Consider the following 15,315-nt stretch of genomic DNA (forward strand, 5'->3'; position numbering starts at 1 on the left):
GTAAATGTCTTACTAGGATGGACTCTTCCATCTTCACTACATAGAACGTCTGTATTAACTGTGGCAGGGCAACAGAAATAAGCCTGCATGTAATTCCATTCAGAAAGCAGAAAGGATTAGAGCATTTTAGGTTTACGTTCTGCCTGAGCACACAGTTTCTCTATCCTTTTAAAGAAGTATGACTTTATTTAAATTGCTTGGACAGTAGAAATGAATGTAAAAGCATGACTCATTTTTTTTAGGAGTCTAGTCATTTTTTAAACCGGTGGAGGCGGAGGAGTGGAGCGGGTGGGGTGGTGTACTTCCATTGTTGGTTCTAGCCAGACTTGTGCTCCATGCTCACACTTACGAGTGAGATTTGCCTAGTATTACTGTACCAAACAGGCAGTGTAAAGTGTATGTTCATAAAGTCTACATGTAGTAGACTTAAACAGTGGGTCAGTGACCAGTCAGTGATCGTATGTACACGTGTGTATATGTACACTTTGATTTTTATTTGATGACTTCTGTGGAGTTGGCCCTGTCTCTTCAGCTGTCTTCTGGTTGAATATGTTTTTTCTTTTCTCTTCGAGCTGGTAACAGTTGCAACATTATACACTGAATAATCAGAAATGTCCTACTTCACATATTTACACGGAGGACTGGGGCATTCAGAAGCAGCATCTCCTGCAGTATCTAAGTGGATAATTTATTTTTTTCCTTTTTTTCTTTTTAATGTCAGTGATGAAGTATTCTAACTATTTTGTTGTTGTTGTTGTTCCATATATCTAATTCAAAGCCTACTTCCATGACCAAAGATGCCTTGTTAAAGCTGGGATAAGCAATATGTTATTCAAGAGGCCTTAGAGAGAAGTCGAGTCTCTCTCCTCCTTTGGGCTCTATTTTCACACTTGAGGAAAAATGTAGTGTCAGACTGGCCAATTACAGGTCTTTTCAGACCAGATCAGATGAGTAAAATAAAGAAGTATAAAGAATAAAAATGGAATAAAGATAGTCGCACACTGGGTTGAACAAAGTACTTCACTCTGTGAAGCCAATTGCATCGGCTTAATTTTCGCATACATTAAACATGCTTGTTTAATGGGAGGGATTTAGAAGAGAGGTGTCTATACATGAATTATATATATATATATATATAGATATAGATATATATAGATATATATATATATTGGGGTTGTGTTAATTTTTACTGTAGCTTTAAACTGAAAGCTATTTATAGCACAAGTTTTATACTGGTTTTTGTGCGTCTCTTCAGTGTTTCTGTAAAAATGAATTCATTCCAAATAACAGTGATTTCACAAAGTGCCGTGGTAACAAGCTGCAGCTCATAGTGGGAGACTCCCCCCTCTGTGACCCCTAATGAGCCAGCAGCCTCCCGCCAGAGGAAGCCCGAGCCGCTGCTCTTGTAATGAGCTGCTGTTTTGCTACAGGCCTTTCAGATGAGCCATGGAGCTGTCATTCGCACCGCAGGCCAGGAGCAGCTCTGGCAGATGATGCAATTCTTTGACGACTTTAAGGACAATGCATGCCTTTGGTGAAGCCTTACTGTTAGAGTTTTAATTCAGCCTTTCAGAAGTGCAATTGCATCTTGTGCTTTTCATATTGTGGATATCATAGTATGGGAAAAAGTTGTTCATGTTTTGAAATAACTCACTCATATTCATATTTATTGCTCCTTTTTTTGAGTTATGTTATTCTTGTGATGCAGATGCTGTTTTGATTTGCAAGACAGTTTCAGCCAATTAAAATGTAATTATATAACCTACTGAATACTACAGTTACACAATGACCAAGTCTTTAAAATGTGCAGAAGTTTACAAGAAGACACACAAAAGAAATTGTCCAAACTTCTTAGTTTGGTCAGAAAATAGTCCAAAGACATTTAATTTATAATAATAATTTGTGGGTTTTTTTAAATACCAAACCTTCATAACAACAAGCCTTTTGTAGAAGATTTCTACATTTTTTTTGAACAATTTAAAATGTGCTTGATATTCCAATAGATGGCTATGGTTTATTAACCTAACAGCAATATTACCGAATCCTGAGCCACGATCTTTAAAATATGGCACAGTCCGAAGCTATGACATCACATGTCACGGATGTTTATGTGGCGGTTCGAGAAATGCTTTATTTAGATTTTTTAAAAAATAAAAAAATAAAAGCCTCCCACAGCGTGCTTTAAGATAGTTAAAGATGCGAACTCCTTCCCTCTGGTGCTGCCTGGTTGCTAGGCTGGATAGAAATTGCACACACGCTCTCCGAGTGTGACTTATTGCATTTTTGATGTTATCAGACACGCAACCCCACATGCTGTGACGCCTGAGCAGCGAGGGAGGCTGTAATGTGCAAAAGTTATGACTTGGTCCGCATCTCGGTGACATGCTGTGCAGAGCTTGATAAGAACCAGAACAAGCGTGCTGGTACAGTTATCAGTGTAACCACGTGGCCTTACCTTCAGCATCCGTCACCTCAACTGGATATCAAACCAGCCAACATCCCACAAACATGACATCTGCACTCACCTCCACACCGGCAGACTCTACCGTGGACCGAAGGCAGGTGTCAGTGGGGGCTCTGCAGAGCCAGCGACCTCTTTGTTTTTCTCTCTGTTTCTCTTTCTTGTCTTCTGACGGTTAGACTGGCGCGGACACCGGCTCCGATGCGCTTCGCAATCTCCTACGACAGAGCCCAGGAAGGCGGGCAGGCACCGTAAGAAATTTCTCTAACGACCGATGGACATTTGTATTTTCTCTCACGCGCGGTTTGATATTCTCTTTTAGCTCTAGCAAAAGACAAACTTTGCCAATTTCAAAGGTTATTTCTAAGCATAAAACATTGCTGCCACATCCCTAAGGTACCGCTGCGCTCCGGTCTGCTCTCTCCTCAGCTCCTCCCGGCAGCAGGCGGACAGGAGGGCGGTGCGATTGGGTTCGTGCGCTCCAGCGGTGCATGCGTGGCACGAACGCTCCAGGATTCAGCCGTTATCGCAAGACAGAGCGCATGTGTCCTATTCAAAATGCACCGAGTATGAGACATACCTCACAGGCTATAACTCTCGGGTCCAGGGGCGCTGATAACATTTTAGGAGATCCCATCTCTGATCCAACAGGGATGAACATTTGTCCAACCCCCCTCCTCCTCTGGGAGAAGTTTAACAAATAACAGCAATTTGCTTAGAAACCCTCTACATGCTGTAGAATGCGCCAGGTTAGAGAGGAAATCGCTGACTAAAGTTAGAGCCATATTGCTCACATTTTTATGTGAAAAAATCAATTCAGATCTAACTGCAGGTCCTTTTGTTGCCTTTCAGTACTATTGAAGGACAAGATAATAGGCTGAAACTGAACCAAATGTTTTGCCATTTTCCATATATTCATATCATTTATGCCTATCTATCTATCTATCTATCTATCTATCTATCTATCTATCCCATAGTATATGTATATACTATGTATATATTATATATAATGTCCTTCCTCTACCCCCCCATTTTTGCACAAGTCGAGGAGCGTGTCAGGTTACATTTCACTGTGTGTTATACTTGTATAACTATGCATGTGACAAATAAAGAACCTTGAACTTTGAACCTTGAACCTGGCTGGCCCTAGTTTCACAAGCCACACCTAGGTCTGATTACTGCCAGACCTGTGAAATCAAGAAATCATTGACAAAGTGAAGCAGGGTAAAACATCTCAAAAACAACACATCAAGCCAAAATCCAAAGAAGCACCTGAGGAACAAAGTCATTGACATCTATCAGTCTGGAAAGGATTACAAAGCCATTTCTAAGGCTTTGGGATTCCAGCGAACCACAATGAGAGCCATTATCCACAAATGGAGAGAACGTGAAACAGTGATGAACATTCCCAGGAGTAGTCAGTCTACCAAAATTACTCCAAGAAGAAACTGATGACTCAGGTCACAAAAGAACTGTGAGCCACACCTGCCTCAGTTATGTTCAGTGTTTATGATTCGACAATAAGGAAAAAATGGCATCAATGGGAGAGTTCTGAGGCAAAAGGCATTGCTGACCAAAAAGAACACAAAGGGTGGTCTCACATTTGCCAAAAAACATCTTGATGATCCCCAAGACTGATGCTTTGAAAGTTGAGCTTGTTGAAAGGTTTGTGTCCTGTTACATCTTATGTAAAACTAACACAGGATTTCATAAAAGATCATCCAAAAAATCAAACATGGTGTTGGTAGTGTGATGATCTGGGGCTGCTTTGCTGCTTCAGGACATCTGCAACTTGCTGTAATTGATGGAACCATGAATTCTGCTCTCTAACAGAAAATCTAGAAGGAGAATTTCAACCCATCAGTACATGTCCTAAAGCTCAAGGGCACTTGGATTATGTATAAAAACAATGATCTTAAAACCATGCCAGCAAGTCCACCTCTGATGGGCTCCAAAACTAAATAAATTAATTAAAGTTTTGGAGAAGCCTAATCAAAGCTTCTTGATTGGGAAGGGAGGCTGCAATGTGCAAAATTTATATATTTCAATAGCTGAAATTGCAATACATAAGTGAAAAAAGGATTCAAACCATCTTTAACTGATTTATGATGACAGCTGTCAAATTGAAAAATAATTTGATTGTGTTTTGAGCCTGTATAGTTTCAGACTTCTGACTATATGTATAAATTGCTCAATATCTAAGCAGAAAATTAATCATCCATAAAATGTGACTTTGATATCAGCGTGAAAGCCCTGACATTAATCAGTAAAGAAATATGCAGCATGAAAATATTAGGCTGTTTATAATCACAAGTATCCATGGTGGGCCTATTAAGCCAAGCTGATTGGAAATTTTCAGTGAAAATGACTTTGCACGAAAGAACACAGTCACTCAGAGAAAATGCTGGGTACCAGCTCACGCTCCATTTGAGGTCATTTTTGGGCTAAGCTGTTTATATGCATATTCATATCCTAATCACAAATACCCCAGCACACATAATTGAGCTGAATACTTTGGATATTATTATGGATAGAGAACTTAGTGTGACAGCAAAATAACATTAGGATATCCTGAGCCTATCCCAGCACATAATTGTGAAGGGAGCTTATACCAGATGGGAAACACTGTTTTCATGACACAAATGGAAATACTGAGCCTCCTGAATAATACCGGGGTGTAAATGTGCATGAAAATGCCTTCATTATAGCATTTAGTTGTGTATCACTGTTTATGTAAATATTTATTTTTTGGTACACAAAGAAATCCAGCCACTGTTACTTAGTACTATATTCCTAAATCACATCAGCGCTGTAAGTGATACGAAAACGGTGGGAAGTTTAGCTTGATAACAGTACAACTCTTAATATTTGAGCTTTGGCAAAGTTTTCATTCATTTTCCAGCAGATATAATGCGGAAAATGGGATGTCTTTACTCAAAAAATGCATTTCAGTATATTTTGGTACATTTTTTTTACATTATTTTTAAAAAAATTTAATTAATGCAAGCTCTTCCCTTTTTTGTGTGTGCAACATTTAGCATTTTGCGATTAAAATCAGGTAGCAAGAAAAATTAGAATCGCCTTCTCTGTGCTTATAATTTCATCCCCCACATATTATGAGACTATAATATGTTCGTATAATATGTGACTGACTGATATTCTTACGGTAACTATCTGACTCTTAACCAGCAAAGTCACCAAAGACTAATACTTTTAAACCAGAGACAGGGTGCTGTGGGTCTCTGCAGCTAAACAGACCAGAGGAGAATGCAGAAAGATGTGGTAGAGACTCTTACACTGACCTGAAACAGCCCTTCCCCCTCACAGTTTTGGAGGTCAATAAGATTCTTAGAATAATGTAAACAGCCTTCCATGTTTAGTTCTAATACAGGAGCATGCTTGCAGTGTGGCAGGGGCACAGGGGATCTGCCTTGTATTTTATGCATTCACACAAACCTGTTGCTGTTCCTTTACAGCAGCCTCTTACATAATAAATGAGGAACGAACACAGCAGAGGGACTAACACCAACCCCAACAGCGGTCATCAACAACTGCTTCACTGTATATAACAAATGCACCACAGAAACATTTGAATTATTAATCCATTTTGAAACAAATTAAATGGTTACTGATAGACGATGCGGGTAAGGTATCTCATGAGTCGCATATAATCTTGTGTCACCCAATATTGTATTGTCTTGTATTTCATTTCTGACAGCAATGTTGAAATACTCTACTGACAGGCAGGACGTCTTTACATGCACGTCCACATATTAGCCCTTAAAAGTGTGAACCATAAAATAATAGAAAAGCCGAGTGTTACCTGAACCTTCTGACAAATGTAAAAAAAAAAACTGTAAAATATAAATTTGGATTTATTTGTATCATTTGTATGTATGCATGTATGCATTTGGGGTTTCAGGTTTGAGTTTTCTGTAAGCATCAGTAGGATGTTCGACTTGTTTTAATGCCACTTTAAGAGTGCTGTGAAATTCATTATTGATAGAAATGTTTTGTTTTGTTTTCTGACTAATTCACTGAGCAAATCCAAAATATCAATCTCTGGTCCTCTGCTTAAAAGACCTGCTATATGAGAGGATAGGGACAAACAAGCTGTATAAAGATGTAGATTAGAGGACTTGTTGGATTGCTTTCCCTCGTAAAGTACAAATGGCTTAAGGATACCGTTTCAGGTTAGGATGCAAAACGGAGTTGACACAGGCGTTCGGCTGTTCTTTTGCGGGGGCTGCAGGGGCTATTTCTGGACAGGCTCCTATGATTCATTAGTGGGTGTTTGGAGGTCTGATGTGTCAAGATGTGTCATTCCACTAATTGTCATTCTGACTTATCCTAAGCCCTCTGCAGCCCCTCAGCTCTCAGCAGAGATTATTTCAGCACAAAACTAAGAAGAGAGAGAAGTTTTTATATACCTCAGGGAAAGAGAATCTGGTTTGGCTCTCTTGAGGCTTAATAGAGCTGGACTACATACACATTTGATACTTTTCTCGACACTGAAATCAGATACTTCTTGTTTCCATGTCCAGGTTAGAGTTTAGTTTAAAGGGAAAAAATACTCCAATTCTTTTATCGCCCGCATTCATAACTTGACTATCAACATTATGTAAAGACATAGATGTGACCTGATTTTTTTTTTTACAGTTTCTTTTAAAACACTATGAAGAGCTTATGTTCTTATAAGCTTTAAAAAGTCTCTATAAAGTGTTATAAAGACCAAAACAGATCAAAACAAACAAACAAACAAACAATGCAATGTATGCCATACATACACGACTGAGAAGAAAATTTGTGTTAACATCATTTATTGTTTTAAAGCCACCATCGTAAATATTTTACCAGTACACGTCAATCACATAACTTCTTGTATGAGAAATGGCACTCATGGCGAGGAGCTCTTCACAGCTTTTAAGCAAGTTTTAGGTCATTAATTTGGGTTTAGAGCCTACAGCTGCTGTATCATCAGCATCATTTAGAAATGCAGCAAACAGCTGTTTTCTGACGCTTTGCTCTGATATACCAACTGTAAACAATTTAGCAGCAAGCAATACAAATATTTGTTTAAGGGGACGGTGAAGTCCCCTGAAACTAACTAACTAACTAACTAACTAACTAACTAACTAACTAACTAACTATCTATCTATCTATCTATCTATCTATCTATCTATCTATCTATCTATCTATCTATCTATCTATCTATCTCACAACAACAGTTGGCTCAAGGTGCTTTATATTGAAAAATTAAGAGCCTACAATAATGCAGAGAAATCAGAAGACCCCCTATGAGCACGCAGTGGGAAGAAAAAAGTCCCTTTTAACAGAAGGAAACTTCCATTCTCAGGGAGGGGCAGCCATCTGCTGCGACTAGTTGGGGTTAAGGGAGGGTGACAACGCAAAAGAAATTTCTTGTGTGAACTAACTTTTCTGTTTCATGGACTTTCATAATATCACAATAAGTCCTTTACTGCTTCGTGACTACTTTTACAAAAACAACATCTATGAATTCTTATCTTATCCTTATACAGAATAAAAATTATATTTTACTACAGACAGCTGGGTGGATAGAATGAGTTATACATAAATATTACAAACATGCATACACTATATTAAGTCCTGAGGTAAATAAGAGTAGATCACTTGAAGCAGAAAGCAGGCTGCACAAACTGGCCTCATCTGACATCATTTTACATCATTTCACAATGCCTGCAGATTATTGATCACAGCCTGATCTGATCGAAGACTGGATGGATCTCAGTTTGCCTTAGAACATTTATATAGATGAACATTTAGAGGCTTTCAGCTGTACGCTTGAGCAATCTATTGATATATGGACTGACAAAGAACAGTCTTTGGGATGCAATCCATCTCAAGCATGAAGCTGTGGGCCTGGTTGAAACATAACACCATCTTGCTAGTTCCTCCTCACACAAGTTTCATCCAATAAGCATCTTGTTTAAATGAGAAAGTATTATTCTCATCATTCAGCAGCGTGGCTATCACCAAAAACAAAGCATGATGACATAGTGCAGTAATTACAGTAATGATAGGCCTGTGCTGTATTCACGTGAAAAAAGGACACTAGATACTGTGCATGTTCAGCAAACTTCACTAAGCTACAGTATATTACACAGCAAATATATTCAATTTGATCCATATATTCTTTCATAGAGGTTTGGCCCAGTCGCCATGCATTAATTTGAATTTATGGGTTTGTGCTTTGTGCAAAGTATGCAAAATATCTGGTCTATTTTTAAGTCCTTCCAGTAACTTTACTGTTGCCCTCTTAATATATCAATTGATTTCCTGGAATGAGTCATTACTGAGCTACAAAAGAGGGAAATTGATCTTACTTGTAATTAAAAAAGCTTAATTACCAATAATTAAGCTTTTTCATTTAACAAGAACCGTCTGCCTCATATCTCACAGAGCATGTACAGTACGAGGTGTATTATGTGCTGAAAGGACAACACTAGATAATTCCCGTCAGCCTAACAAATGCTTAAGAAGAATTTAAGATTTCACAATAGAGGACGAAAGTCCCTTTTCTCCCAGTATCATTTATGCAGTGAATTATATCTGGTAATTGGTCCGAACATCTTGGTTCACATTGTTTTCTCTGCAGGAAGCAAGAGCAGGAGAGCTCCCCACTGAAAACTTTCCCAAGCCTTCTGCAGGCGGGATGTAAAGAAATCTTGTGAAGAGGTTAAGCCATTGTTAATTCCACAATGCTTAATCGTTCTCCTAAAATAACAGGGAAAGCATCATTCCGAGAACAGTTGCCAATGGAAAGATTAACTGGATTAGCAAACAGATGATGTGCCCAAGCAGTGATTGCTGTGGGTCTGAATTGTATCAGTGTGGAAAGTGTTTAGATCTATATTTATTAAAAATGCAAATCTCTACTTTTTGAAAAACATGAATGTTGTCAATCACAGAGCGATGAAGACTTTTTTTTCACATCTTTAAAACAAACTAATTGTGAATAATTTTAGACAGATGATGCACAAAGCAATGCCTGAGGAAGACTTTCATTCAACTCTGTTCCCAACCTTGACAGAGGAGATGGAGTCAAAATAGATTCTGTGGAGATATGGCTAGATTCTTTAAAATACACTGTAAATCTTTGGCTAGAAAAGCCACTGTGGGCTTGTTATGGTCTCTCCTTATGAATAACTGTGGAGGTCCAGGAGCCTTAATAACCTCACTAACTCAGTCTCCTCTCTTCCCCTATGTTATTTTGGTCATCTCCATACAGAGGAACACAAAGCGACCGTACCCCAGGGTTGCCATGAATAGGGATGTTTATGACAGCGTGGTACGATTTGTCACTCCTTAGCGCAACCTGTGTCCTGCAGGAAGCCAAATAATGATTTTAACTGCCCGTCTGAAAGATTGATCTTCCTAATCCTCCCCACCTTTCTTCCTACTGAAAGGTGCAAACTAATTTACGACAGGGCTGACGATGGGCATGCTACGCCTGTGAATGAATGATCTGGCCTCTAGCAAAAAGAGGTAATTTCCTCTTAATGTAGTGCCGTAAACATTTATCATCATGCTGAGCTGACAGCACATCGACACAACGAGGACTGTGCAAGTGCTTGCTTTAATCTGAGAAGATTTTTACCTTTGATTACTGGTGTGGCATACAACCACCACCCACCATACTTGGCAAATTTTACCTTCACCAGTAATTGTTCATTTGGAAGGTGATGTAAATAAATGTAAACCTTTAGGCTGCGGATGGGGACATTTTCAGACAAGTAACTGCCACTTGGATACTGAAGAAATATTAAAGTATGAGGTTTAATAAAATGAGAGAAAGACAAGCAGAAATGCAAAAACTGAATGAGGCATGACGCTGGGCTATTTAATAATGTGATGTAATTATGTCGACAACCGAGCTTGTGTTGACACTTTGGGACAAGTAATATTCCAGTGAATTGGGGAAGCTAGGACTCTTCATTCAGCTCAGGGATAAATAATGCAGATTCACATTAATTTGCTCCGGCTGAGAGACTGAGAGAGAGGCATTTGCACATGAATATATAATGTGCTGAAACAAAGGAAACACTTTAAATAATTGTGTACAGCCAGAGTCAATAAGAGAGACAAAAAGCAAAAAGACAAGAAAGGAGCAGAGGTTGTCCACTTCTGCTCTAAGCAGCTAACAAGGTCCATTTGTTGTAGCTCTACACAAGAGAACTGAAGCATCACAAAATAAAACAAAACACCCAACAAAACTGTCATTGCTAACTGATATTGGCTACTAATGAATAATACTTCGTCTGTATATGAATCTTTTTTGGGGGATGAAGCCATGGCATGTTATGTTACTGGTTTAGCAAGCAAATTTTTAACAGGCAGGCATAGACCAATATTAGCATTAATTTCCTATCATATTTCTGTCAACCTGATGAATATATCTCTAAAGGATCTTTACTTTTTCACGCCACAAACTCTTAAAAAAAATCTGTCCCTATTGCTATTTAATTTTCCTGTTTCTTCACTATCTGATCATTAGCTTTTCAGCTTTTAGCTATTAGCTATTAGCTAAAAATGACTAAAAACCCCCCACAGAAGCAAGATTAGTGATAATTACGAGGATGGCCATAAATAGCAGCAATATTGTTTGTGTTCCATCCATCTATTTGCTTCCGCTTATCCCTTTCAGGGTCATGGGGGGCGCTGGCGCTATCCCAGCTGTCTTAGGGCGAGAGGCGGGGTACACTCTGGACAGATCGCCAGTCTGTTGCAGGGCTAACATATAGACACAGACAACCAATCACACTCACATTCACTCCCCCATCCACACCTATGGGCAATTTAGTGTTTCCAGTTAACCTAACCCCACTAACTGCATGTCTTTGGACTGTGGGAGGGAGGAACCCGGAGTACCCGGGGAGAACCCACGCAAACACGGGGAGAACATGCAAACGCCACACAGAAAGACCCCGGCCTGATGGTGGAATTGAACTCAGGATCTTCTTGAAGTGAGGCAACAGTGCCACCATGCCACCATGCTGCCCCTTTGTTTGTGTTGAAAAGTCATTTTATTTTATATAAATTAATTAAATATATTTCACAGAATGTATTAAACATTTGATAGCATTTGGAGTTTTTTTTTAAAAAGTGATATTGCTGAGCTGCATTTCCCAGAGGACCTGTCAAACAGTGAGCACATTGCTGTGAAATTATTTCCCCATGGGTTTCCTGTTGAAGACGAATCTATAGCTTTATATGTCCATGGTGACAATGTTTCTATCACTATAAAACTGTAAAACTGTGAAAGCTATCATGTCACATGTGACGGCTGAAAAAGCTGTAATGATCAGACAAGCGAGAGATAAACAGCAAGGACTCTGACAGATGAAAATGCCACACATTTTTACTTTAAAAGCAGTAATGCACCGGTCACATACACTGCATCAGCGCTGCACCAACGCTGACTTTATTGAAGGGTCTAGTATTGACCAGACATGTGTAATTTAAATTGCTGTCTCATTTTATCAGTCTAGCACACTGCTCAAACAAAATTAAAGGAACACTTAGAACACAGAATCAGATCTCAATGGGAAAAGCATCGTGCTGGATATCTACACTGATATGGACTGAGTGATATGTTAGGAGTGAAAGGATGCATCACTGTGCTCCAGGACAGTCTGAGGTGAAGCCTCAGAAGGACGAATACATATTGTCCCAGAAGTGTTCTACTGGGTTTAGGTCAGATGAGCATGGATGAGTAATGATATGCATTTTTCCTCCTCCAAGAACTACCTTCATACTATTGCCACAGGGTTCCTCCTGGGCATTGTTGTGCACCAGAAGGAACCCAGGACCCACAGCTTCAGGGTAGGGTCTGACAGTCAGCCCAAGGATTTCATTCAAATACCTAATGGCATTCAGGGTGTATACCCAACCAAACAAGGATGGTAGCCCACACCAGTGGCCTGCTGGAGGTCATCCTGTTCCTCCTTGCACCAAGGAGCAGATACCTGTGCAACCTCTGTTGGATCCAGTATTCAGCTCATGTTACCACCAATGACACCGACTGTAGCCAAATGCAAAACTAGTTAACAGTCATAAAAGATGAGGAGGCAAAAGTGTCATTGTCCTCCACCTGCAAAAGGGTTTTGGGGGTTGTTTCATTGCTGCCCATCTAGTGCAAGTGTTGTTGATTTCATTAACACTAAGGCAGCAGAAATTGTTTAACAACCCCCTCTGCTAGTTAACTGACCAGATAAATATCCCACAAGTTTAACTGATATGATGCTGCACTCTGATTAAAACATGTTCTTTAAGTTTTTTGAGTAGTACATTATAAAATAATCTAAAAACGGATGTATAAATATCATTGTCATGTATGTCTATCAACTTACATTCATAAATGCTGTTAAGCTAAATACTAAAGAATGATGTTAATCAGTTCAACAAAGTATTATTTTAAACTGTAATAAAAAGCCCAAAAAACATTGCATTTACAGTTAAATGGCCTGTATTTGTATAGCGCTTTACTACTCCCGCCTAGGGACCCCAAAGCGCTTTACACATCCAGTCATCCTCCCATTCACACACAGGTGGAGGCAAGCTACAGTTGTAGCCACAGCTGCCCTGGGGCAGGCTGACAGAAGCGAGGCTGCCATATCGCGCCATCGGCCCTTCTGGCCAACACCAGTAGGCGGTAGGTGAAGTGTCTTGCCCAAGGACACAACGACCGAGACTGTCCGAGTCGGGGCTCGAACCGACAACCTTCCGATTACGAGGCAAACTCCCAACTCTTGAGCCACGATCGCTAGATAGTTGGTATATTTGTGTAAGCCTTGTGATGCTGTTGTGTTTGCTGAAAATAGAACTTCTCCTCTCAGTTTAAGGCAAAACGTTCATCAAATCACAGTAAGTAGAGCCAAGGCGATGCTTCTCTTGTGGCTGTTGACAAGTACAAAGCATATTAAATCCAGTGTCGTCCAAAGATCAATATTCACAGAAAGTGTTGACACTTGTCCACTGGGGTGACAGAGTGTAGGCGTGCATTTGCATCACACTGTGGTCCACTGCCTATTGCAGTGTTAAAGTTCACTGCCAGGGAGTGGGGTAGATCAATCTCTGTTCTGTCAATCACAATAAACTCAAATGAGCAGTTTTAAGCTGACCTGACACCAGCTGATCTGGCAGGGATACAAAGCTATCATTATCATTTATACTTTTTTGTTTTTTATGACAGTGTGTATAATGGAGCAGGTATTTGCATTTAACTTGGAAAAAAAGTATTCGGCTGCTCAACAGTCATTATGAACTTTGATGTCTAGTCAAACCCATCAAAAGTATAATTAGGTGTAAATCATTATAAATCTCATAGGAAAAGAACAAAATAGAAGTATAACAACATATATTAAGTTTATCTTTCAGGTTACCTTTTGTAGGGGGCGGGGAATAGGGTGTAAGATAAAAATTTACATTAAAAATTGTAAACAGACCAAATATGTTCAAATCACCGTTTATTGAGTCGTGTTGAAAAAAGAAATGTCACCAATGTTCACCATCACGTCAGTCACTTCACTTTCACCTGTAGTGAAGTCGCTGGGGCACCAGTGAAGACCTCCACTCTTCTCCATCTGTTCTCCATCTGAACAGGTCAGGTGAGAGGATTTCTCTGCTATGGTAACCCTGTAACGCAGTACAACCTGCCAGGTGGGGGAAATGAGTCCAATAGAAAAGAATTGAACTGATGAAGGATGGACTTTGCTGGGGTGTATTTGTCCAAGGCTATCCATGAATGCAAAGCCAAAATGTACTAATGAGAATAGGATCTGACAAAACAAAACAGTGAATGTAAATTGAGATGCAGTAACACATAATCTCAATAAGGTAGATCTGTTTTCAAGTATAGCAATGCATTTATAAGCTAAAGCTGTCTGTACCCTCACAAATGTAAGATAAATACTTAACTACATTCTGCTGTTTTATTCAGCAATTTCTGAAATTGTGTTTTGGTTTAAGGCCTTAATCAATGAAGCCATCTGAAATATATCCCCTAATTCAATGAATAATAGTGGAAAGAATGTGAGGCCAAAATAAACAACTGAGTTGTGCAGTCAAGAGAAAATGTAAATACAGTGGTTCTTGTTCACATGATAAGTACGGTGAGGTTTGTAAAACTCCAGCAAATATCGACAATTTCATTTTGGCATAATCAATACTGCAAATTAGATGATAATCAAAGGCCTTACAAAATAAATGCATTTTAAAAAGTCTCAAAAATGCATTTTGATGCAGTAGAAATAAAGCAGAACAAATGGTATATTAAGTCTTAGTAGAAAAAGGTTATGCTTAGCAACCTTCAAAAAAATGGCACACCTTGTTTTTCAATAACAGGCCAAGTACACTGGGCTTTAGAAAGGAAGCAGTTGAGTAAAATGGCAAGAACATATGCAAGTAATCAGGCAATTATATGAAAAATCTATTGTAAGGACATATTCACAACCTCTGACTAACAGGATCCAGATCAGCATTTTATTAATTCTACTGACGTTTTTGACTACGGCAGCAATCTTTCTGCTCCGTCCTTTCTTAGATTACCTGGTAACCCATTACAATATAAACTAATGTGATTCTTGGAAGTATGCTACGTCTTTTATCAGACAGTTAGCATAGCTCAGCCTCTACCAAATTACCTGAGTGACCCAGAGGTCTGTTAAAACATAATGATTACTCCTGCACAGTTACTACATATGCAAAACCAGGATGTACAATTTACAAATTTTTTTCCTGAATAATTAACCTCGAGAAAAAAAGACAGAGTCTGTAATCCAATAAATATTTATTACTTGACTTCCTTATGATAT

The 15,315-nt window shown here is 39.1% G+C and overlaps 1 protein-coding gene across 1 annotated transcript in view; it reads right to left on the minus strand.

Annotated features, from left to right (window-relative positions):
* The window catches only part of LOC116314008 (mgat4 family member C), a 113,442-nt gene extending 110,544 nt beyond the window's left edge, over nucleotides 1–2,898 (minus strand). Inside the window, exon 1 of the mRNA XM_039614491.1 lies at nucleotides 2,526–2,898. The gene's annotated coding sequence lies outside the window, so the exon portion shown is untranslated. The remainder of the gene's footprint in view (nucleotides 1–2,525) is intronic.
* Nucleotides 2,899–15,315: the final 12,417 nt, after the last annotated feature.

Source organism: Oreochromis aureus, linkage group 7 (assembly GCF_013358895.1).
Source record: "Oreochromis aureus strain Israel breed Guangdong linkage group 7, ZZ_aureus, whole genome shotgun sequence".
In the NCBI taxonomy this organism is placed as follows: domain Eukaryota; kingdom Metazoa; phylum Chordata; class Actinopteri; order Cichliformes; family Cichlidae; genus Oreochromis; species Oreochromis aureus.